The sequence below is a fragment of the Carcharodon carcharias genome, chromosome 2, assembly GCF_017639515.1.
Source record: "Carcharodon carcharias isolate sCarCar2 chromosome 2, sCarCar2.pri, whole genome shotgun sequence".
Classification (NCBI taxonomy): Eukaryota; Metazoa; Chordata; class Chondrichthyes; order Lamniformes; family Lamnidae; genus Carcharodon; species Carcharodon carcharias.
The window spans coordinates 207025561-207050171 of NC_054468.1; the positions used below are offsets into that span (position 1 = coordinate 207025561).

The following is a 24611-nucleotide window of genomic DNA, read 5'->3' on the forward strand; positions in this document are numbered from 1 at the left end:
CAGACGCTAATCATAAGGTTCCACCTGGAGCAAAAAAAAAAAGCCAGCTCCAAATGGCCTCAAACACACCTTGTCTTGCAAAATCTACACAAATTCCAGCTATCAGTGAGACAATGCAAGGGCTCCACTCAGCCTGGACACACTGCTGCCTGTATCTTCAGCCCCTCTGAATGGAGGCCCTAAAGGGTGCTAGAGTGATGAATTTTTTCATCATTTCCCCCCTCCCCCACTTTGCCATATGCATACTTGGCCTGTTGCCTGGTAGCAAAGCACTGTCTATAATGAGCAGGCTAAGACGGATTCTCCCAGCTTGCAGTAAATCAAAATGCATGCATGAGCTCTGCTGTAGCCTGGCATCCACCCACTAGGAATGAACAGACAAAAACGCTCTGGATCGAGTCGTCAGTCACAGGCTGTTCCATCTAAACTGGCAAGTTGTTAAAACATCTGCACTCCTTTCCTGTATCTTCACATGTCAAACCCAAGAGTTGTCCACATAATGAACAGGAATTTAGCAAATCCCTACTAAAACACCCTGATGCCCGCACCAAAATAACACAATGATACCACCATCTTCTGCCAGGGCCATAAGCAACTGCAAAATGGTTTCATTCATGCTTATGTACTTCCCAACTGTACCTGACCTATACAGACAACTTTCTGCATGCTTCCAGGAATGATATTGCATTATTTAAATTTTGCAGTAAATCTTACATTATATTGGTTTAAAAAAATGTGGGCTGTATATGGCTGCTAAATTCAATTTGGCCTCTACAATTGTTCAGAGGGAACATTTCAACATCTAAAGATTACACTAAATGCACAGGAAACACTAGTGTCCAGAACATCTGCAATTGCCAGGAAAAGATTCGCAAACTGATTATCAAACTTCTTGCGTTAAGTCTGTCAAAACATTTAATGACACAGTCCTTTACCGAGGTTAGGCTTTTACAGCATTGAGTCCTTTCAGAGCAAAAATGTTTCCATGCACTAAACACAGCCCAATGAACAGGATAAGTCATATTGGCAGAACACAGGCACAGAAAAGAAAAAAAGAATTATAATCATAATCTAATCTAAGAAAAATGGTCAGAATATTAATTTGTGCAAAATGGCATTTCAACAACATAAAGATTAACATATTACATGCATAACTGAAGTGACCACTAATCGCAGTTCAGCCCAGCTTTTAATTAGTTCATCCCCAGATAAACTAACAGATGCAATACATTTAGGTCCAAACCACACGATGTTTTAGTGCAAACAATTCCTCCAGGAAATTATGGCAACTAAATTTCTTGTGCCTACTAAATGAACACATTCTCTTTGACAACACCCTCTCCACTGCAATTTAACTGAAAATGCACATTTTACAGAGTCCCTAAAATGTCACCTATGCTTAAACTGTGCTATTTCTGAAAGATCGTGTAAAAATAAATGTGTAATGGATCTCAACAGCTGTTGAGCCGCAGGAAGTTTAATTTGCAGCTTTGAAACCACAATATATTTCAAAGCTGTTAGCTGAATGTTTCACAAAGTAGAGTTATGAAAGAAATAACACTATGCAAACAAAGGTCCTACAAGAAATTTCACTTAAACAACTCATCAGATCCTCAGGGCATCCCAAAGTGCACTGCAACCAATTTTTGAAGCCCAGTCAATTACATTGGCCAACAGGACAACAAAATTGCACACAAGGTCCTACAAATAGCTAATTAAACAAAGCCTAGTTAACCCAGTCCTGCTTTTGTTGCCACTGGTCGAAGGATGACTGTTAACCAGAAAGACTTGGAGAACTCCCTGCTGCTCTTCAAATAATGTCATGAGATCCTTGATGCCCACCTGATGCGATCTCTGCCTAACATCTCACATAAAAAACACCACCACAAAAAAATTACAGCCCTCATTTAGTACTGCACTTAAATGCCAGCCTAACCAATGTGCTTAAGGCCCGAGTTCACAATCTTGACTCAAGTCAGGCCCACTACCTTGACTCACGAGTGAGGCTAACATTAGAAACTATACAAATGCCAAGAAAATTATGTTACAGCAACCAAGTTCACCTTTCATAGTGACAAAAATAGCAACCACAATATTGAAATACATTATTGCAAATGAACTAGGGGCTGATTGCAGTACACTATACTCTGGACGCTAAAAATATAAAGATTTTAAAATGCAAGCAAAGCCATAGCAAAGAGCTTCACAAACCAGATGGCCCCAAGTTAAACAGCCAGTCTGTGCTAATTTAGAAGGTCTCAAACATGGAATCAGTTGGCCTCAGCATCCCAGGGCTGATGGAAGCATCTAGAAATTCCAGATGACCATCCAGTAACTCCTAGTTGAAACTGCATACCTGTGAATGTCAGGCAAGAGCAGGAACCAGCTGATTATATTGTTCTCCAGTTTAATTGCCTGCCAACACACACGTTATGCAAAGAACGGTCAAAAGAAATCTCTGGGCCATCAGTACCCGTGTAATTATGTATGGTAGCCATGAGATTATGTTAGTGAGTTCCGAAAGGTTCAGAGTTCAATTTTCACCAGGACAAATTGCGGAACCGAACTCAAAAAATCTAGTAATTCAAGGGCTAGCAACAGGAAATAAACATAATAAAATTTTTAGAAGACATGCATTGATATAGCATCGTTCATGGCCAGACATTTCAAAGCACTTTACCGTCAAATAAGTTTTTTTTTAAGTACTTTTGAATGAAAATTGCGAACTCTCCTAAAAATCCAACTTATTCACTAATGTCCTCCAGGGAACAGAACCTGTTGTTAGTGCTCAGTCTGGCTTACATACAACACAAGTCGCACACATTGGTGGTTGATCCTTAATTTCCGCAGGGAATAGGAAATACTGCACTTACCAGCGATGACCACATGCCAAGCAGAGAGGGCGAGAAAAGAGGAGAAATTCAAAATATAAAAAAATACACAAGCCAATTTATAGCACTTCACTTGTGGCCTTCAGCAGACTTATTGCTTAATATGCCTTGTTCATGCCTAACCTCATTGTGGTATATTGACAAGCAGAAATTTAGAGTTACTCTTTTTCCTGCTTTCTGGCAAGGGAATGCTATTAAGAAACAAGGCAGCGATTGCATTCAGAAGGTGAAAAAGATCTTGAAATAGTCATCTATTATAGCATTAAAAGTTTAACTTTTTTAACTGTAGGAAAGTGTTAGGCCTTTACTTGACACCAGACCACTGGTCACATATAAAGACACCACTATTCCTGGCCAGCAAGATGATTGAGTAATTCCCCGCCAATCACTGCTAAGTAACTGGAAATGATTTTACTCATACTTTGTATGTAAATACACTCGTACATTTTTGCTACAGAAATCATCTTTTTATTAGGAGATGTTCCAGCGGTTCAAATAGGCTTTTGGGCTGTTTGCTCGTGAGCTTTTTATATAGATTGCTGCCGAAATAGACTTTGCTTGCCCTACAAATAGACTGTTCACTGAAAGTCCTGCAGTAAGTCTCGCTCTGTATTCAACTCACTGGCTAACAAAGTGATGTCAAAACATATACTCTGACCACAATTAAAATTGAGTGGATTGTGAGGCAGAACACACTTGTTTGTCCTTGTGATTTATCCAAGGTGCATAACACAGAATCAGAGCTGCCTTTGAGAAGAGATCTTTTCCCTCGACAAATTGTTACACAGCCTTGCTCTAGATTGAATCATTCCCATTTGTCAAAGGAAATCTCAAAATCAACACAGCCAACAGATGGATTTTTCTGAAACAAGTGCTACAGTTGGATGTTGCACAATTCTATTCTTGGGGAGTGCTAAAGCTCCAAGTTAGTAAACTGTCCACTGTAATGGCCCAGATTTTGCTGTAGAAGGGAATATAAACTGGGCCAGTTAGGCTTCTTTCCTCATCCTTCAGCTTGAAATTTTTGCCTTGTAAATATCCGGAAGAAAAACGGATAACAGTATGGCAAAAGCAATGGGACATCTGGGACCTTGGCAAATGAGACCAACAGTCTATCTCCTTAACAGATGAGATTTAAGGATGGAAAAAAGGGGGGGGGAAATGACAGATGGAAACAGGATCAACTGGAATCAAATCACAAATACAGAAAGTGAAATAAGAGAGAAGATTGGAGGAGAAAAGAAAAAAGAAACAAAGAACAAAAGGTAAAATTTTAAATATTCTCAATATCAATTTACTACCTGTATGAATGAAACGTCACAATTTCAAATGTTTCCTTTCTGGGTTGGAGGAGTTGAGTGACATTTCAGAACCAAATCTCACTAAAGGTTAATATGTACTAACCCTACCCCTCTGCATATAGTTAAACTAGCAATTAATGTGCAAAAATAGAAATTCTTTGAAACATATGGGAAGTTGAGGCCAGGCTGCCATTTTCATAAGACTAATAGCAGACTGTGCAAATCTTCCGGCAACTGGTGGAATTCACAATTCACAGGTGTTTCTTTTATTCACAGAATGCGGGTGTCACCAGGTGTTGAGTCACCATCCTGAACTGCTGCGGTGTACTGACAAGAGTTACAGGTTTTTGAACGTACCAATATATGAGCAGCAGTGTATTTCTAAGTCAGGATGGTGTCCGACTTGAAGGGAAAGTTGGAGGTGGCGTTCCCGTGTGCCTGCTGCCCCTGTCCTTCTAGATGGAGATGGCTTTGGAAGGTGCTGTTGAAGAAACCTTGTCAAGTTACTGCAGTGCATCTTCAAGATGGTTTGCATTGCAGACAGTGTGCCAGAGAGGAGCAAGTAAGTGCTTAGTGGAGGTGGGTGGAGTGTCAACCAAGCAGGCTGCTTTGTCCTGGATGGTGTCAAACTTACAGTGTCATCCAAGTCGAATGTACTCCATTACATTGCAAACTTGTACCTTGCAGATGGTGGACAGACTCTGGGAGATATGAGATGAGTCAACCACAGCAGAATACCAGCCTCTGATCTGATCTGCTCATGTAGCCAAAGTATTTATATGACTGGTCCAGTTGACATTTTTTGGACAATGGTAATCCCAGGACATTGACAATGGAGACTGCAGCAATATAATGCTGTTGAATGTCATGGGGAGATCGTTAGATTCTCTCATTAGAGATAGTTATTGTCTGGCATTTGTGTGACTTGAATGTTACTTGCCACTTATCAGCTCAAGCCTAAATCCTGCCCAGATCTTGCTGCCTGCAAGTAGGAACTGCTTCATTATCTGAGTTGCTAATGGTACAGAACACTGAACAATCAGCAGCAAGTATCTACACTTCTGACTTTATGATGGAGGGAAGGTCATTGATGAAGCAGCTGAAAATGGTTGGGCCAACAACACTGCCCTGAGGAACTCCTGCAGCAAAGTCCTGGGGTTGAAATGATAAGCGCCCAACAACCATCTTTCTTTTGCTAGATATAAGTCCAGCCCGTGGAGGAACAGTCCCACCTCCCCATCACCCTGATTCCAACTGACTTCAATTTTACTAGGGCTCCTTAATACAGCCTGAGGTGGTCACTCTCACTTCACCTCAGAATTCAGTTCTTTTGTCCATGTTTGAAGCAAGGTTATAATGAGGTCTGGAGCCAAGCAGTTCTAAAGATAAGTTTCTGGCAAGAAAGAATTGTGACCAAAATTTACAATGTGCCTGATCAAGAAAACTGATTTATGTTGTCTCATTTCTTCACGTGACGCTAAAATCCTTCTGATAATCAGAAACTCATCAGCTATTACAAAACTCTCAGGAACCTTGGTTCTAAAATGATAATTCGCTATTAATGACTGAAGTGTGACAAACTAATTAAATTCTCGTACATCCACAGGCTGACTAATTGATGGAGTCTTAAAATCTGTTTGATAAAACTAAATACATCACTTCTAAGCCCCCAACAATCCCATTGAACATTTGTTACTAAAAACTTTATGATATTAAGTGTTTCCAAAAATGGAAAGACTTCCACAAGAGCACAAAATTTATAACTTAATCACAGGTGCAAACTATTGGTAGGTCTTTTCCTTAAACAGCAATCTCTATATAAACTTCATATATATGTATATTATGGTTTGCAAATGAAGCATAAAATACTAATCGCTCTATTCAAAGTCAAATTACTTTATTTTTTGCTGAAAATAATTCAAGATGATATGACCTTCTACAAATTCTGCATATATCGAGGTTCAAAAAATGCCACTACAGCATAGGAGCTGACAAATACTTCTTTAGCTTTAAGCATGTAAAGTCCATATGGTAAACTAAAATTTGTAAGAATATACAGAAAATGTTTAAGTTACATTTACAAGGAAATGTGCCTCTCCACAATTAGAATTCAAAGTAAACCCCAAGATTAAAGTATGTCAATTTCCACAGAACTAAGAATGGGATTGGGCAGAGGTGGAGAGGGTTGCCTCTTGCCTCAGCTCAAACATATCTCTTGCAAGATCAATGAAGCAGAATGTCAGACATGGTATAAATTGCCCAGAGACCACTACAACAAATCAAGGTTGTTTATAGGTTAACTTAGTCAAGAAACATATTTAAGAAATTTTTCTTCCCTTCCTTCCACTTTCCTGTCCCATAGAAAAAATAAAATCACAACTATTGCAATAGACTGACGTAAACTTACTATCAAGAGAGTGCCTCAGAAAAAACATTCAAATAACTGCCTGCATGCCAAAAATCAAAAAACGCATTTTGAGAATTCTCCGATACAGTTGACTCTCTCCTAACTTTGTCAACTACAAATTTAGAAATACAACTCTATTCCTTCATTTAAGCCATGAATAAATATAGTAAAAAAACTGTGTCCCCAGCACAGTTCCCTGCCAAACACTACGAGTCACATGCCTGGTATCCTTACTCACTCCTAACTCACTACCAATTACCAACTCATGTCTCCATTTGTAATTTTCACACTCAGCAATCTGCTTAGCCTACTAGTCTTTCAGAAAGCTGCAAAACTGCGCAACATTTTTTTGTACACTGAAGAACAGCTGAGCCTTGCATCTGACAAATGCCAATTAGATGAGGAGATTGCCGAGTACGGGAAGTCTACAAACAGCAACCCTTGATACACCAGCAGAAACGTTTAGCCACCATTTCAGTCAGCCTCAAGGCTCAGCTGTTCTACCTACAGGCAAATAAGAGCTCACTCTCCCAACTCACCACATGCCACCCAAAGCCAATCTTCACACCTTAGTACCATTTCACTTATTGCTGCCAGTCATCTTCCCACCTAATCATCTGCAGAATTTGGCAATTGGTTAAAGCAGGCTGTTGGTCTTCAGAAATCTGCTCTCAGTCAATTGCCACTATTAAGTGTGCTTACCATTTATTCCTTTAGTAACTTTAATCATTTTGTTTTCTCATTTTAAAGTTTACATTATCTCAATATAAAGGATGGGCTTGACCTAATGAAAACATGGCTGAGGAGGCACCCATATCTCAATTGTAATATTCGGGGTACTTTACCCATCTAGTCAGAGGAGATTTTCTACTCCACTGGGCATGGATTATGTATCTCTGATTTCCCACCATTTTACATGCTATTTATCAGTTTTAATTTCCATTCTTATTACACAAAATCTTCCACTCCTAAATTCATTAATCCTAAGTGTAATCTGGCATTAAATACTCTTGGAAAGTGATAAAGACCGGATTCTTGGATGTTTAATCTCGACAGTGCTTTTGTTTTATACATTACAAGCTGCCAATTACAGTTCAAAACCAATCACATCTTTCTTTTGAATACACATTTTACAATACTTCAGTTTCGTGTCACCCAGCAAATTTGAAATTGTGCCCTGTACACCCACCCAAGTCATTGATTTATATCAAATAAAGCAGGGGTCCCAACACCGACTCCTGGGAAACTCAACATTATATCTTCCTTCAGTCGAAAACAACCATTCACCAGTTTCCTTTATGATGGCCCACTTGCTTTGGAAAAGTTGTACTTTGCCAAAAGCCTGTTTTTGTGCAATGTCCGTTTAAGACCAGTGGGTTGAGAAGTATCCTAAAAGAGGGTCAATTAGTTTCCTGATTCAGACATTATTAGATTTTAAGAAATGCCCATGTGACCAAAGGTTGCCATGGGGATGAACAGCTATGAAGAAAACTAACTGCAATGGGGTTGGGTCAGCCAGTGTTTTCTGTTTGACAGTTCAAAACACACAATTGCGTATGGAGGAAACAAGCAAGGTTCTCTTCGAATGGAAGAATTTTCTGTTTGACAATCTTCCAACAGATCCTGGTGTTAAAGCAGGTCTCTGAGAATAGAGCAGAGACTGTGCTACAGTGTGCGTAATACAGTTGGAAAGAGCAAACAGGAAGGGCAATGGATTGTGGAGTGGACAAGACCAATTGCTGCTGTTGCCAAGACCCACCAAAACGTTGGTGGGGGAGGAAATCAGAATGGAAGTCTGAGCATTGTGTTCCTTCAGGACTGTTGTAACCCAAACAGAAGAGGGTTCTTAGAATTGAACCATGTTGGTAATAATCATAGCCGGGACTTCAGATGGATGCTGGTGAATGCGGCACAAGGGCCAAAACGGTTGAGTTGGAAGTGAAAGATCTTACATAGTGGAGGCCAAGTTAGATAGATGGTGAAATTGCACGTGATACCACTTGTGTGGGAAGTAATGAGTGTTTATAACTACACAAGGCTTTGCTCTAAGTGAAATTTACCTTTTTATTTGAAATATCCTTCACCTTAATGCTGAATTATGTTGACTTTAGTTGGTTGTTACAGTAAAAGTTTTAAAAAGTGAAATCTTGTCCAGCAGTTTTCTTTACATTGGCTTTGTGAGGATTCTTATCTTTTCAAAAAGTTGCTCATCTCCGTGGGGATTGTAATACATGTCACTTAGCCTATTACATAACCATGCTGCGACTACTGTTTTTATTCCATGAGCCCATACTTTGTTGGCAAGCCTGTTACATGGCACTTTATCAAATACCTTTTAAAAATCTATGGATCCCACATCAACTGCATTACCCTCATAGACGCTATAAGAACTTAAGTTAAACATTTGTCCTCAACAAATCCATAAGTAAAAACAAAATACTGCAGATGCTGGAAATCTGAACGAAAAGCAAAAATTGCTGGAAAAACTTAGGTCTTGAATCATCTGTGGTGAGAAAAACAGTCATATGAAAAGTCATATTAGACTCAAAACTTTAACTGTTTCTCTCTCCACAGATGCTGCCAGACCCGAGTTTTTCCAGCATTTTCTGTTTTCCTTAATTAATCCACATTTGTTCAGTTGACTGTTAATTTTGCCCCGCATTATCAATTCTAAAAGCTTTCCCACCACCGAGGTTAAACTGATTGGTCTGTAATTGTAGACCTATAGCTGCTAGCTTTAGTCTTACACACCCCTTCTCCCACTGGAATTGTAATACATGTCACCCAGCCTATTATGTACACGTACAGTATTTTGAACAAGGGTGGAACATTTGCAATTCTCTAATCCTCTGGCACCACCCCTGTAAATCTTCCAATCCTCCATAGATAATGGCCAGTGCCTCAGCAATTTCCACCAATGTTTCCCTCAGTATCCTTGGTCCACCTCATCCTGTCTTGATTAATTAACTTTACTGCTAGCCTATCGAACAGGGCTATCAATTTTTCACCCATCCAGTGTTTCGACTATTTTTTGCTTCACTTCCGCAAAAACTGTATTTATACAGCACTTTTCATAACCTAACATGCTTTGGAGCCAATGAAATACTTCTGTAGTTTAGTACATGTTGTAACATAAGGAACACAGCAGCCAATGTGCACTCAGCAAACTATGACAAATAGCAATATGATAATAACCAGATAATCTGTTGTTTGGTGATGTTGATTGCAGGATGAATAATGGCCAGGAAATCTTGGATTACGGATTACTCCCTTCCTCTTTAAAATAGTGCCATGGGATCTTTTCCACCCACCTAAGCAAGAAGCTGAGGGCTTCAGTTTAACATCCCATCTGAAAGATGGCACCAACTGTACAGCATTCCCTCAGCACTGCACTGGAATGCCAGTCTAGATTTCTGTGCTCACCTCTGCGAAGTAACATCCAGAAGATAAAAGTTTAAATGTGTAATGGAATAAAGACAGGGCAACCATAAGTGACGCACATCCTACATAAATTATTGGAATTGCATTGTTCGAAGGGTCTGTAAGGTTTCAATGAAAATCACCTGTGTTACTCATTATACAGCCACAAAAATAACGAGTGCTAGAAATGTGGTATGATTGGCCCCTTAAAGATTAATATCCAGATGACTAAATATTGGAAGTGTCTAAATAATAGAAATATATGTAATGCTCATAAATGTAACCACCTCAGCTGTGCCAAATATGGGAAATATGACAAGCAGTAAATCATGAAAAGTAAACATATTTTACAGTAATGCGTACAAATCTAAGTTTCAACAAAAAAGTGCTAGGTATCTGTGTATAAGGTTACATACTTGTTTGTACAAAATGCACGAGCAGGGAATTTTAATGATTGAAATACAATTTCTGTAATCTCTCAGAAAAATCAACCCATTTAGTGCCAAGATACTCCAAGTTCTCATTAGAGATTCAGACGTCTTTTGCACTGCTAAACATCAGCTGAAAAATCTAGGATAATTTAGTCCAGTTTCGTCAAAGATGTAACCCAAGCCAAATAGTTTCTTGATATACCAAAAAGAATGACTGAATTCAATCAGAGTTGGTCAGACAATAATCACAAGGTAATTAGAGATGAGAAATGCCCTTTGGCCCATTTAGTCTATCCATCCAGAAGGACCCTAAATGTATCATTGCAGCATCCAACTGTAAATATGATTCCAAAGTTTTTGTCGCCATTACTCAATCTGGAATTCATTCCACACATTGATCAATGTGCCTGTGAAGAAAAAAAATTCTGATACTGGTTCGATTTTTTTTCTCTATGTGGAAACTGAGAATAGGTACAAAATTTAAATTTGAATAAGATTATTGGGTTTTATTATTATTAGAACATTAGAATTACAATCTAATCAAGCAGAGTCAGAATGGCTTCACGAAGGGGAAATCATGCCTGACAAATTTATTAGAATTCTTTGAGGGGGTAATAAGCAGATAGATAATGGGGGACCCATGGATGTAATATATTTGGATTTCCAAAAGGCATTCGATAAGGTATAGCAGATAAGGCTACTTAATAAGATAAGAGCCCATGGCGTTGGGGGTAGTTTATTAGCATGGATAGAGGGTTGGCTAACTAACAGAAGAGAGTTGGGAAGAGGGGGCATTTTCAGGATGGCAACCTGTAGCTAGTGGAGTACCACAGGGATGAGTGCTGGGGCCTCGATTATTTACTATATATATTAATGGCTTACAAGAAGGAAATGAATGTACTACCACCAAATTTGCGGATGACACATAAATAGGTGGGAAGGCAAGTGGCGAGGATGATGCAATGGGTCTATAGAGGGATATAGATAAGTTAAGTGAGTGGGCAAAAAAGTGGCAGATGGAATATAACATGGGAAAATGTGAGGTTATGCACTTTGGCAAGAATAGAGGAGCTGAATATTAAATGGAGAAAGACTGCAGAAGGCTGCAGCACAGAGGGATTTGGGAGTCCTTGTGCATGAATCCCAAAAAGCTAACATACAAGTTCAACAGGTAATAGGGAAGACAAGTGGAATGTTGGCCTTTATTTCAAAGGGAATGGAGTATGAAAATAGGAAAGTCTTGCCAAAACTATACAAGGCACTAGTTAGACCACACCTAGATTACTGTGAACAGTTTTGGTCCCTTATCCAAGGAAAGATACATGACATTGGAAGCAGTGCAGAGAAGGTACATTAAGTTGATTCCAGGTATGGAGGGATTTTATGAGGAGGGGTTGAGTAGGTTGGGCCCGTACTCACTGGAGTTTAGAAAAATGAGAGGTGACCTTATTGAAACATACAAAGTTCTTGGAGGAGTTGGTAGGGTAAATGCTGAGAGGTTGTTTCCCCTTGTGGAGGAGTCTTGGACCAGAGAGCATAATCTCAGAGTAAGGAGTCGCCCACTTAAAACAGAGATGAGGAGGAATTTCTTCTCTCAGAGGATAGTGAATCTGTGAAATTCTTTACCGCAGCGGGCTGTAGAGGCTGGGTCGTTAAGTATATTCCAGGTGGAGATAGACAGATTTTTAATCAGTAAAGGAATTAATGGTTATGGGGAGAAGGCAGAAAAGTGGAGTTGATGATTATCAGATTAGCCATGATCTCACTAAATGGCAGAGCAGACTCGATGGGCCCAATGGCCTACTTCTGCTCCTATGTCTTATGGTCTTTTAGATATGGGTTCAAATATATCTCAGAATGAGTACTCAGGAATTAAGTAATGCAGACAAGTTCTAAATGGAGATAAGATAAAACAAATCAAGCGTCTTGGATGTCGAGTGAGACAAAACAAATGATCAGTCTGAACTTGTTTCGCTCATTTCCCCAAGAGATGTTTTCATTAAATACCATTGTGTAGATATGTGCAAAACTAACTCTGCATTTCTCATGGTAGAGTGGTTACGGCTATGTCCAAGCTGTAAACTATTTCACCGAGTTTGTGGGTCCTCTAGTCAGATGTGGGATCAGCATGGGTGTTCACAGAACTGGCAGTCCATACATCACTGTTGGTACTTCGGGAAACTGATGCAACTGCGCCATCTCAAGCCTTCCTCTGGGCATATCTGATATTGCAAATTTGATACAGATCACCTTGAAAAATGCTGAACCAAATTTCAGTACTTGCCGCCACATAAGCCAGTCAACTGCAGCATTTTCCCAAGAGAGGTGGCCTGTAATGCAGAAGTTTGTAAGGTCCTTTTTTAAGGGTGTCCTTATATTGTTTATACTGACTACGTTGATGTCATTTGCTTTGAGACAGTTTTCCATAGAAGACTTGCTTGGAGATTCTGTAGTTATCCATGTGGGAGCCTGCCCACCCAACTTGAATTTTCTGGAGAGTGTTCTCCATGCTGTTGATCCCATCATGATGGGAAGACCTTGCTGCTTGTGACTTTCTCCTGCTACCAAATTCTCATGATGGACCTCATGTGTCTTTGGTGGAATTGTTCAAGCTTTGATGTGATACAGATCAAGGATTCTGTGCCATAGAGCAGGGTGCTAAAGACAATGACCTAGAAGAGTTTGATTTTAGGTTTGCCTTCTGGATACTTGCATGGATATCTTCAATTGTGACAACCTAGAAAGATCACCAATGTACGAGAATTTTTCTACTGCCTTGAGACTGCTGCCACCAACGGTTATGTCGAGCTGAAACATATAACTCTGGTCTTAGGAGAATTGTATGAGACATTCGCTTCAGGCTTTTCCACTACAGAAACTATACACATGGAGGACAGTGAGGTTCAGAAATTGAAATCTGAACAGTTTTAAAAACTGAGCCTGCAACTTCTTGTGAATAGCAATGAAAACTCCTTTTCCAGATGAAACTTTGGACTATAATTATTGTAAGAGAACTTTCTGAAGACACTGCAAAAAGTAATATTTTACATCTTAAAAACTGAACTGAGATTCCTGGACATGAAATTCAGCAGTTTGCTGTTTTCAAGATGGACTTGTGAATTTCACTGGACAATGAGGGAAAGAGTATTGTATTTTGTGCGTATGTTCCTGGTGAAGTGTTACGAATATCAGGTTCATAATTCATATGTTTTAGAATATAAAACTTATTTTTTAGGACTTTAAGTGTTAACCCCAGAAAAACAGGGCATCTGATTGTGAAGCTGATAAGCAACCCTGAAGTAAATGCAATTCAAAAGAGTGGAGTTAATTACAGTAAAAAAAAAACTTGTTTGTCTTACAGGGTCAGAGTTGATAGCGCAAAACGATGATTTCCAGTAAAAAGCAACTTGCTTCCAGTTCCAGATCAAATGCCCAAGCTGCTGGAGAAATAAACAATAGTAAAGAGTCAACAAGAAGTTCACTATAGGGGGAGAGTAGATTCCTTGGTGTGGTTTAGTTTCAGGCAGTTTAGTTTAAAACAAGCTGGATGCAGGGAGCATCTCTTGCAAGCAGAATCTAGTTGAAAGTGTGTTCACTGGCAAAAAGGGTTTACAACTCTTGATAATTGAAGGACTCAGTGTGTTGGGATTACTGGGATAGCCTGGATGAGAAGAGAGAGAAAGTAGATGAGGCTCCAGAGTTTAAAAATATTTGACACAGGTGTGTTCTAACCTGAGGTGGATATGCTTAAGACGCTAGTACTGCCTGTTTAGAACTGGAAGGCTACAACCATGGTACAGCTAAAGGAGATTGAAGGGACAACCTTGCCAAAGTAAGCACAAGGCAAAAGAAATCTCAACCCTTAGACGAAACTTTGAAATAGTACCCAGGCCAAGTGGTTAATCTTCCAATTTCTGATAAGTATCTAACTTGGGTCAAATGTATGCAGAAGGAAATTTGAGTTAAGAAGTTTGGTTTAGGGTATAAATGTTCCCTACAGTTTAATATCTTTAACATAACTGACTAGTTAAGATATATTATTATTCAGATTCTTTGATTTTTGCGTAGAATAATTATTTTGTTTTAAACCGTGAACCTCATGACTTCATTCTTTTAGCAAATGCTCTGGGTTTTCATATTCCCTTAAAAAGATAAGATAAGAACATTACTGGTCTTGCAGGAGGTACAGGGCACAACTTTGAAATGTGCAGATGACACCAAACTTGGAAGCATGGTAAAAACACAAGATAGTAATGGACTTCAAGACAACAGACAGGAATAGTGGGTACATGACAGACGAAACTCAACACAGAAAAGTCTGAGGGGATACATTTTGGGAGAAACAAATACAAGCTAAATGGTAAAATTTTGAAGAACTGCAAGAAGGGAAATACCTGGGGATGCCTGTACACAGACCTTTGAAGGTGGTAGAACAGGTTAATAAAGCATAAGAGATCTTGATGTTTATAAATAGAGCCAGAGTACAAAAGCCAGGAAGTTATCCGAAACCTATATAAAATAGTAGTTTGGCCCCAGCTGAAGTACTGTGCCCAATTCTGGGCATCGTGCTTTAGGGAAGTGTATGAAGGCTTTTGGTGCAAAAGAGACTAGAATGGTTTCAGGAACAGGGATTACAATTACAGGGATAGACCAGAGAAGCTGAAGATGTTCTCCTTAGAGCAGAGATAGTGACAAGGAGATTTGAGAGGTGTTTAAAATCATGAAGGGTTTACTTTCTCTTTATTTACTGTTTCCAATAGCTAATGGCTTGATAAGAGAGCACACATTTTAGGCAATTGGCAAAAGAAAATGGGACGACCTGAGGAAAAACACACTTATGCAGCAAGCTTCTATGATTTGGAATGCAATACCTGATAAGGTGGTAGATACTGGTTCAGTAAGTGTCCAAAAGAAAACTGGGTAAACAATGAGAAAAAATTGCAGAGAAATGTCAATTACTGATCTGACTATTCAAACTTGGAGATTTACATTACTTTATCAAATGGGGAAGGGGGGGGGGGGGGGAGATGATAAAGAATTACCACCAATTAAGTTTTCTACACACATTACATTTCAAAGTCAAATCAGCAAAAAGGGTAGCTTTGTGCTCATGGCTATATTTCAGAAACATCAATTAGTTAGTTTAGGTCTTCTGTTCTTTGATAGTAGTGTGGTTGCTCAGGGAATATTTGTTGTTTAACACCAGATTCTCTCCCCAGTGGCCAGATCAAAGTGAAGCTAATAGCATAAAGTACTAGATGCTTTAAGTCTACATCCACGAGGAATTTAAACCCATTCCTTGAAAATCTTCTCGTGAACAATGCAGCCCACAGAAGAAAATGCATCATACCACAAGGTGACCCAGAGGCAATACATTATTTTCAACAGATGCAAGCTACAACTGTGCCTGTTTTCAACAGGTACCAAGATAATGTTGTCACTGGGCTTTAATGTATAGTGCCAATTCATTTTTTTTTTAATCACTTTTACTGTTCTTTCAATTTATTTGTGTACTGAGCTTACATCACCAGCCCATCTGAGCACTAAAGCAAGCAATACTTTACTCCATTATTACACAGCTCCAAATGTCCTCTCTAGACAACTCAGAAACCTACAATTTTATGGGAACTTCCGCTCAAGTGAGTATTCCACACAAATGTCACATCCAATGTCTCTTAGACACCCAAGCAACAAGTTATCTGATGATGGGGAGGATACTTGAGGTTTTATTAACATTTGTTGATCTCCCATATTACTCATGCAAAATATTGGTTTGGATTATTTTAGCCAAAAAATTGCAAAATATATGAAAAACATGCAAAGCATTTTTTAAAAAGGGGTAAACGGAGGTTTGCTAGGCAAGATTGGAGAGATGTCCAAAATTTGATAAATCACCTTCAGTCCCAAATGATGCTGGACAATTAGCAACCTAGGATTAACAATGAAGGAAGAGGAGGCTTCATCAAGATCCCATCCTCAAGGATGTGAAGCCCAAAACACAAGCGCTAAAGACAAGGCCGAAACATTCACAATAATTTTCAGCCAGGAAGTGCCAAGTGCTTAGTCCTTCTGTATCTCCTCCCGAGGTCTACAATTTTACAGATGCCAGTCTTCAGCCAATTCAATTCACTTCAAGTGATATCACAGAATAATACTGCCATTCAACCCATCATGTCTGTGCTGGCTCTCTGGCAGAGATGTCCAATTAATCCCATTTCTTACTCTTTCCTCATATACCTGTAAATATTTTCATTTGAGTATCTATTCAATTCCCTGTAAAAGGTAATACTGTTTCTGCTTCCACTGCCTTTCCAGTCTGCATGCTGGATCTCAACAGCTCACTGTGCATTTTTTTTCAATTCACACATGGTTCTTTTGCCAATTACCTTAAATCTGTGTCATATGGTTAATGACCTTCTACAATCAGAAACAATTCTCCTTATTTACCAAACCTGTTAATGATTTTGAACACATTGATCAATTCTCCACATCACCTACTCTGCTCTAAAGAGAACAAGCCCAGCTTCTCTACAAAACCGAAATTCCCCATCCCTAATTCCATACTAGTAATGAAAACAGAAAATGTTGGAAATCCTAAGTAGATCTGGCAGCATCTGTGGAGAGAGCAAGAGTTAACGTTTCAAGCCTGTGGGCTTTCTTCTGGCCTTTCATCACCTTCATTCTACTAAATTGTGTGTGTGTCCAGAAAAGCCTTAACATCCTTCCCAAAATGTGGCAACCAGAATTGAACACAATATTTCTGATGAAGTCTATCAAGTAATTTATAAACATTTAGCATAAACTCCTTGCTTTTGTACTCTATGCTTTTATTAATAAAGACATAGACCCTAAGTGCTTTCCTTTGAACAGCCTTCGCAACTCATCCTGCCACCTTCAGTGTACATACAGCCCCCAGCATTTGTGCACCATTAAAATTGTACCACTTGGGTTTACATTACCTATCAAAATTTACCACTATATACTTCTCTGTGTTTAAACTTAATTGCCATGTGTCTATGCTCTCCTAAAATCTGTTCCTATACTCATGCTATGTTATCTGAAAACTTTGAAAATATATCCTGTATACCCAAATCCAGGATAACTTCCCGCCTGAGGGTGGTGGAAGCAGAGACAATGATTTCAAAAATAAACAGGATGGGCACATGGGAAAAAAGTGCTTGCAGAGCGACAGGGATAAAACAGGGGAATGGGACTGACTGGATGGCTCCATAGAGAGCCAGCATGAATCTGATGAACCGAATGGCTCGCTTCTGTGATGTTAAGACTCAATAACTATCAAAAAAAGCAGCTGTCCTAATACCAACCTCCCCAGGAACCATCATCACTACATACTTCCCAAATGAAACAGAAAATGCTGGAAATACTGAGGTCTGACAGTACCTGTGAAGAGAAGCCAGGTTGATGTCTCAGGTCTGTGACCTTCCATCAAACTTCCAGCATCTGCAGTGTTTCACTTGTGTTATGTGATTGTATACTTCCAGCTAGTCTGAAAAACAACCATTCACCACTACCCTAACCCTACACTGTCCCTTAGCTAAATTTATATCCATGCTGCCAGTGGCTTATCCCATGGGCTTCAATTTTGTTAACAAGTCAATTTTCTGCATTTTATCAAAGTGCTTTCAAAAGTCTAACTATGCAACATCAACTGCACTAAGCTCATTAACCCTCTCCATTACTTTAAGAAATAGCCGAGTACACTGAAAACAGCAAAGGCTATAGGTTGAATCATCACAGCTAGTGCTGAAAACCTGAGCTTGAGAATGGGCCAAGCTGCTCCTGTATAGTTTGTACAACACCGGCCTACCAGACAACATGGGAAATTGCAGAGTTAGGTCCGGTCCACAAAAGCAGGTCAAATCCAATACAGCTAATTCCCATCCTATCAGTCTATCAATCACCAAAAAGATGATGGAAGGAGTTGCCAGGTCTTCTATCAATCAACACCTATTCACTAATAACTTGCTTAGCAATGCTTAATTTTGGTTCCACTACAATAACTCAGCTAAGCTTGGCCTAAATAGCCAAGTGGTTATGGAACTGGGTTTGTAACCCCAAGATCAAGAGTTCAAATCTCACACTGGCAAACTATGAAACAATGTAACTTCATCTGAAACAGATGGAAACGGGTTTGTACTCGAAAGAGTTACTCGGCTATTTAGGCTTGGCCTAAATAGCCAAGTGGTTATGATACTGGGTTTGTAACCCCAAGATCAAGAGTTCAAAATCTCACAATGGCAAACTATGAAACAATGTAATTTTGGCTTGGCCTAAATAGCCAAGTGGTTATGATACTGGGTTTGTAACCCCAAGATCAAGAGTTCAAATCTCACAATGGCAAACTATGAAACAATGTAACTTCATCTGAAACAGATGGAAATGGGTTTGTACTCGAAAGAGTTACAATAACTCAGCTGCAGTCCTCAACATAGCCTTGGTCCAAAACATGGGTTAAAGAGTGGAATTCCAGACATGACACACAAACATCTCGCTATCAAATCAGCATTTAACAAAGGGTGGCATCAAGGAGCCTCAGTAAAACTGAAGTCAATGGTGATCAAGGGGGGAAAACTCCACAATAGCTAGAGTCACACCCAGCACTAAAGATGATAATAGTGATTGTTGGGAGGCCAAATATCTTAGCCACAGCATATCTGCAAGGCCTCTTAGGCTCAACAATGTTCAGCTGCTTCATTAATGACATTTCCTCCATAAGATCAAAAGTGGGGGTGCTCACTGAAGATTGCAATGTTCAATTCCATTCACAACTCATCAGATAATGAAGTGCTTGCATGCAGCAAAACCTAGGCAACATTCAGACTGATAATTAAAAGTCAAATTTAAGTCTGTTATGACACAGCCGATGGCAAATGCTGAGCTGCCCAAATCCCAGGGGGAACTTGAAACAACTGTCACAACTAATCTTCAATTTGTATAAATTGAGATGCGTGCCTTGAATTCAGTAGTATAACACCACCAAGTCTTATAGGTTTTTATAAAACTAGATTAGACATTTATTAATAAGAGCAATGATTTTAAATACATACATAGATCTACAAATTACTATGATAACTTCTAAATCCCTATTCAATCTAACTCCCAGCTACAACTTTATTCAGGTAACAGTAAGGCACAGATTTTAAAAGACCCCGGCAAAGAAGCATGATACCCTGAACAAGTCAACTTCCAAGTGAGTTTTCTTAACTTCAGTCCTGTGAAGACAGCAGCTTGAGGCATAGATGAAGACTTTTCATACAGGTAAGATCTTAAAAATGCCTTCCCTTACACAAAGCCCTTGCTCCTTCTTTATACATATCTTCCTCTTTGAATGCAAATACCCATTGTTTCACTATGTCTTTGGGCTTTATCTCCCTGATAATAAAACCCTCTCATAGCACTAAGTACTTTACCAGTAAGCTTTGGGAAAACAAACACTTTCTAAACTTCAACTAGCTAGGTGACACATTTCACCCTCCTTTGAAAACAATCTAGTCTGGTTTATTTCAAAACACACGCACACCCCACTATTATTCTATTTTACAATAAATACAATAACATTATGAGAATTATTATAGTCTGATAGTCATTGCCTGACACGTGTGGCTATCTCCAACAAGAGAGAGAGTCTAATCATCTGCCCTCAATATTCAACAGCATTACTCATGTTGGGTCCCTCAATAACTTCCTGGAGGTTGCCATTGGCCAGAGACTCATCATGAGTCACCACCTAAATGCCAAAGCTACAAAAGTAGGTTTCTGGGAAAGTGGATCACCCTCTGAACTCTCCAACGCCTCTCTACAAGGCACAAGTGAGGATCTGATGGAATACTCTCCATTTGCCTGCAAGTGCAGTGCCATTAACTCTAAAGCTCAACGTCTTGTAGGACAAAGCAAGCTGCTCAATTGGCAATTCATCCACCACCTTAAACATCCAACCCCTTCATCATTGGAACACTGTTGATACAAATACATACTATCTAGAGGATACACTGCAACAACTTGCCAAGGCTTCTTCGACACTATCTCCTAACCCTGCGACCTTCGTCAAGGATAAGGGCAGCAGGTGCACACAAATTCAATCATTTCCAAGTATTCACAATTCTTCATTGGGTCAAAATCCCAGAACTTCTTACCTAATCACATTTTGGGAGTACTTTCACCACTAGGACCGCAGCTGTTCAAGGAGGCTCATCAACTCCTACATATGAATTAGGTAGTGGTCATTCAACCCCTCATGGCTGCTCTGCCATTTGATAAGATCATGGCTGATCTGATTGTGGCCTGAACTCCACTTTTCTGTCCATCCCCCCTTTGGACTTCCTTGTCAATCAAGAACCTAACTCAGCCTTAAAGATATTCAATGACCCCGCCTCCACTGCTCTCTGGGGAAGAGTGTTCCATAGACACTCAACCTTCCAGTGAAAAAAATTATCTTCAGCTCAGTTTTAAATGGGAGACCTCTTATTTTTAAACTGTGTCCCCTAGTTCTAGTCTCTCCCACAAGGTGAACAAGAACACTAGGGACGGACAATACATGCTGGCCTCACCAGTGATACTCGCATCCCAAAGATGAATTATTAAGGATGAATTTGAAGGTGGCGTGGAAAGGTGGAGAAAAGAAAATAGCAGATTTGAGGAGGTAGAAATTCTAGAGATAGGACTGACTGCTCACAACTTTGTCACCATTTGCAAGCAAAGCAAAAGAAGAGTTAGCAGACCAAAGGGTATGGAAGGGGTGCACCCTGTTATGCAGTGGGGAATGGGAAAGGAGGAAGCCATTGGAAGTTTACAAGGATGATAAATGTGTGGATGATTAGCGTATGAAATTAAAGGATTAAAGCAGGTTAGAATCAACATATCATTAAGAAAAAAGCTAGCAGGTTATTAAAATTACTGATAATTGTTTCAATTTAACAGAATGATTAAGACCTTGTTCATTCATTTATGACTTGTAACCTCGTGGCTTAACTGTGCTCCTCCCGAAATGATTGCAGGCTAGACAGCTAATCTTTTAAAAGTGTATGATTTAAGACATTTAAGACATTTAAGACTTTATAACAGATTCTAAGAAACTATTATGGTGTAATAAAAGATTTTTTTTTTTAAAAAGAGGGCTTCTTTTTAATGAGGTAAAGCTTAAATTTGGCTTTCCGCTTACCCAATAACATTTGGGAAGAAGAAAAACGAAAAGCAATGTTGACTGAGTCTCTTCAAATCTAAAATCAGAGCTGCAATCTTTCATTACTGTCCAAAGTGAACTCCGTTCAGACTGCCTACATATAAACATACTCTTGACAGTCAGCAACAGAATTAATACTCCAGTATAGCTGAAAAGTCATAGTTCCATAATATGTTCAGAATAGTTCAATATTTTGATTTTAATGGACAAAAAGCAGCAAGTCATTGCCAAATGGCCCAGTGGATAAGGAATGATCTAATGTGTTACTGAAACCACACAAGAATATGAATCAAACCTGGAACCTTCTGTTCGAGTTAATTGATCTCAGCTAGGCAACTCACCCAAAGGAGAGAAAAAGAAAATCTGGACTCCCCTATACAAGGTCCCATACATATGTAGGTGCAGCGTTCAACATATAGCCTCACAGCCAAATTAACAACCATTTGAGCTGAAATACCATGATGTCTACAAATATCCAGAGTCCCCCATGCCAGAGAAAAACAAACAAACTGCGTAAAAGAGGGGAAGCATCAGGACAACTTGAATTTATACTGGCTTTATTGTAGTAAAGACACTTCACAGGAATATTAAACAAAATGTCACCAAGTTACATAAGGGAATATCAGGATAGATGAACAAAACCTCGATCAAAGAGATAGATTTTTAGGAGGATTTTAAAGGAGAAAATGGAATGTTTAGAGACAGAGGGGTTTAGGGAGTGCAGATAAGAGCAGGAGGAGATTACACAGCGTAGCAAGGGTTGGTGCCATGGAGGGATTTGAAAAGAACTAGAATTTTAAGATCAAGGGATTGCTTTAATGGAACCAAAGTAAGTCAGTGAGCATAGGGGTAATGGGTGAATGGGACTTGGTGCGTTTACAACATGCAGAGTTTTGTATAATTTAAGCATAATTTATGGAGGGTGGAAGGAGGAAGGTTGGCCATGAGAACACTAGATAGTCAAGTCTAGAGGTTAACGAAAGCCGGATGAAGGTTTCAGCAGCAGATGAGCTAAAACAGGGCAGAGTTGGGTGATGTTACTGAGGTGGAAATAGGTGGTCTTAATGTTGTTATCCTTTGGCAAGCACAGATGAAAAAACACTCGAAAATGAGTAAAACACTAAGGTTTTGGGGAAGTCGACAAAAATGAGCACCTGGACACTTCTCTGTCAAACAGGCAAACTAAGTCTCCATATTATCAAACGGCATGAGCTACTAAAACTAAGATAGCAAGAAAAAACACATTTTGCTAATATTAGCACTTATTTCTTATTAAAAGGTTGCAAGCTGAACACCACCAGCATTAAGATGACCTCAGGTTTAATTGAATTACACTTCATGCCATGCAAGGGAAGAACTTATTTTGGGAGAAAAGGTGAGGGGAGGGAGTGGGAAAGGGAACACATTACATGAACAGCAACCACACAAGAATATGAATCAAACCTGGAACCTAGCTGAGATCAATTAACTCTGCATTATAAACTCTCCCTAAAAACTTCATACCAATGGAAAAGCATTCAGCAGCAGCATAAGCAAGTCAAAGCATCAATTTGTCAAAATATAATCCTATTTGCCACATCCCCTTTACCTCAGGTTTGTCCAATTTCCAGCCTGCCAAGCCCCTCTATCCTGGCCACGGACCCAGTGTTCAAATGGCCAGTAAGTGAAGTCAATGATTCTACAAGGAGCTGCTTCTCCAATCACTGGCCATTTCTCTCCCATATTTGCTGATAGGTTTACTACTACACTTGTTAGCAGCAAACATGGGAGAGAAACAATCTCTGATTGGAGCAGTGAAGAGCATGTGCAAGAGTGCCTGGCTCACTGCCAGCCTCAGTACACACTCACTCACTCCCAGATACCAACACAAACTATCTCACACACTGACAGTGGGTGTGGGTGAGCGAGTGAGCAGCCTGATTCTGGGAGTGAGCCGGACACGTTCACACTCTAATGGTCATCTATCAATTACTCATCTTTTCAAATTTATTTATTGCATTGACATTGCTTTATTTTTGCTCAGCAAGTTGTTTTTCTTCACACAACGTTATTTGAAATTCATGTTTAATGTTGTGCCAAACCTCTTCTTGCTGAAATTTGCTCATCAGCTCCTTAAGTAAGAAAAAAATTTAAACATGGCCCCTAACAAGAAAAAGTTGTACAAACCTACTACAGCCTTCTGTTATGAAGTGGCAGATGATGTGTGCCAGGCGGATCAAATCCACGGGGGAAACTTGATCCCGCTATCACAACGGTTTTACAGTTTGTATTTATTTCAAGATGCATTGAATTCAGAAGTTAAGTCCACCAAGGTCTTCAGATTTATTAAAAACTAACTTAAAATCTTCATTAACAGAAAAAAATGTCAAACACATACAATTCCAATTACTTAATACTATAGTACATACTAAAATGTCTACCTAACCTCCCAAATACCTCTTGTAAGGCAACAGTCAAAAAATAGATTTTAAAGTTAGAAAACCAGGCAAGCACGATTATCACCTTTTAAGGGCTGGATGCATCAAACTCATGCAGACATACTGAAGGCATTTCTGAGGCAGTTTCACAAGCTTCTGCTAGAAGTCACAGGGCCCCTCTCAACATAGCCTTTTATTCCCCCTTATATACATTTTCTCTCCTTTTAATCTGTAAATTCCATTGTCCCATATGTCTTTGAAAATGTACTTTCCCATAATATAAAACTTTTCATGGTGCTAATATTGCTAGTAACCTTTGGGAAAAATAAACACACTGCTTGGGCCTAGCTTCTCTGGTTATGTGTAAACAGCCTACCATCTCTTTGAAATTCAAACTGCCTTGATTTATCTAAAAATGTAAATTATCCTCACACCTTACATTCTAAGACTTCAGCCATGATTACGTGTTTAGCATTCAAACCTAGCTTCTTTTGATGAGTCAAAGCCTCCAGATCAGCTGTCTCCAATTCAATTAAAGCACACA

General features: G+C 39.3%; 1 protein-coding gene across 2 annotated transcripts in view; it reads right to left on the bottom strand.

The window, feature by feature from the left end:
* The window catches only part of LOC121289979 (F-box only protein 11), a 133335-nt gene that overhangs the window by 94862 nt on the left and 13862 nt on the right, over positions 1-24611 (bottom strand). Inside the window, exon 2 of one of the 2 annotated variants that reach the window (XM_041210028.1) lies at positions 13810-13887. The exons of the other annotated variant lie outside the window; for it this stretch is intronic. The gene's annotated coding sequence lies outside the window, so the exon portion shown is untranslated. The remainder of the gene's footprint in view (positions 1-13809; positions 13888-24611) is intronic. 2 annotated transcript variants of the gene reach the window in all.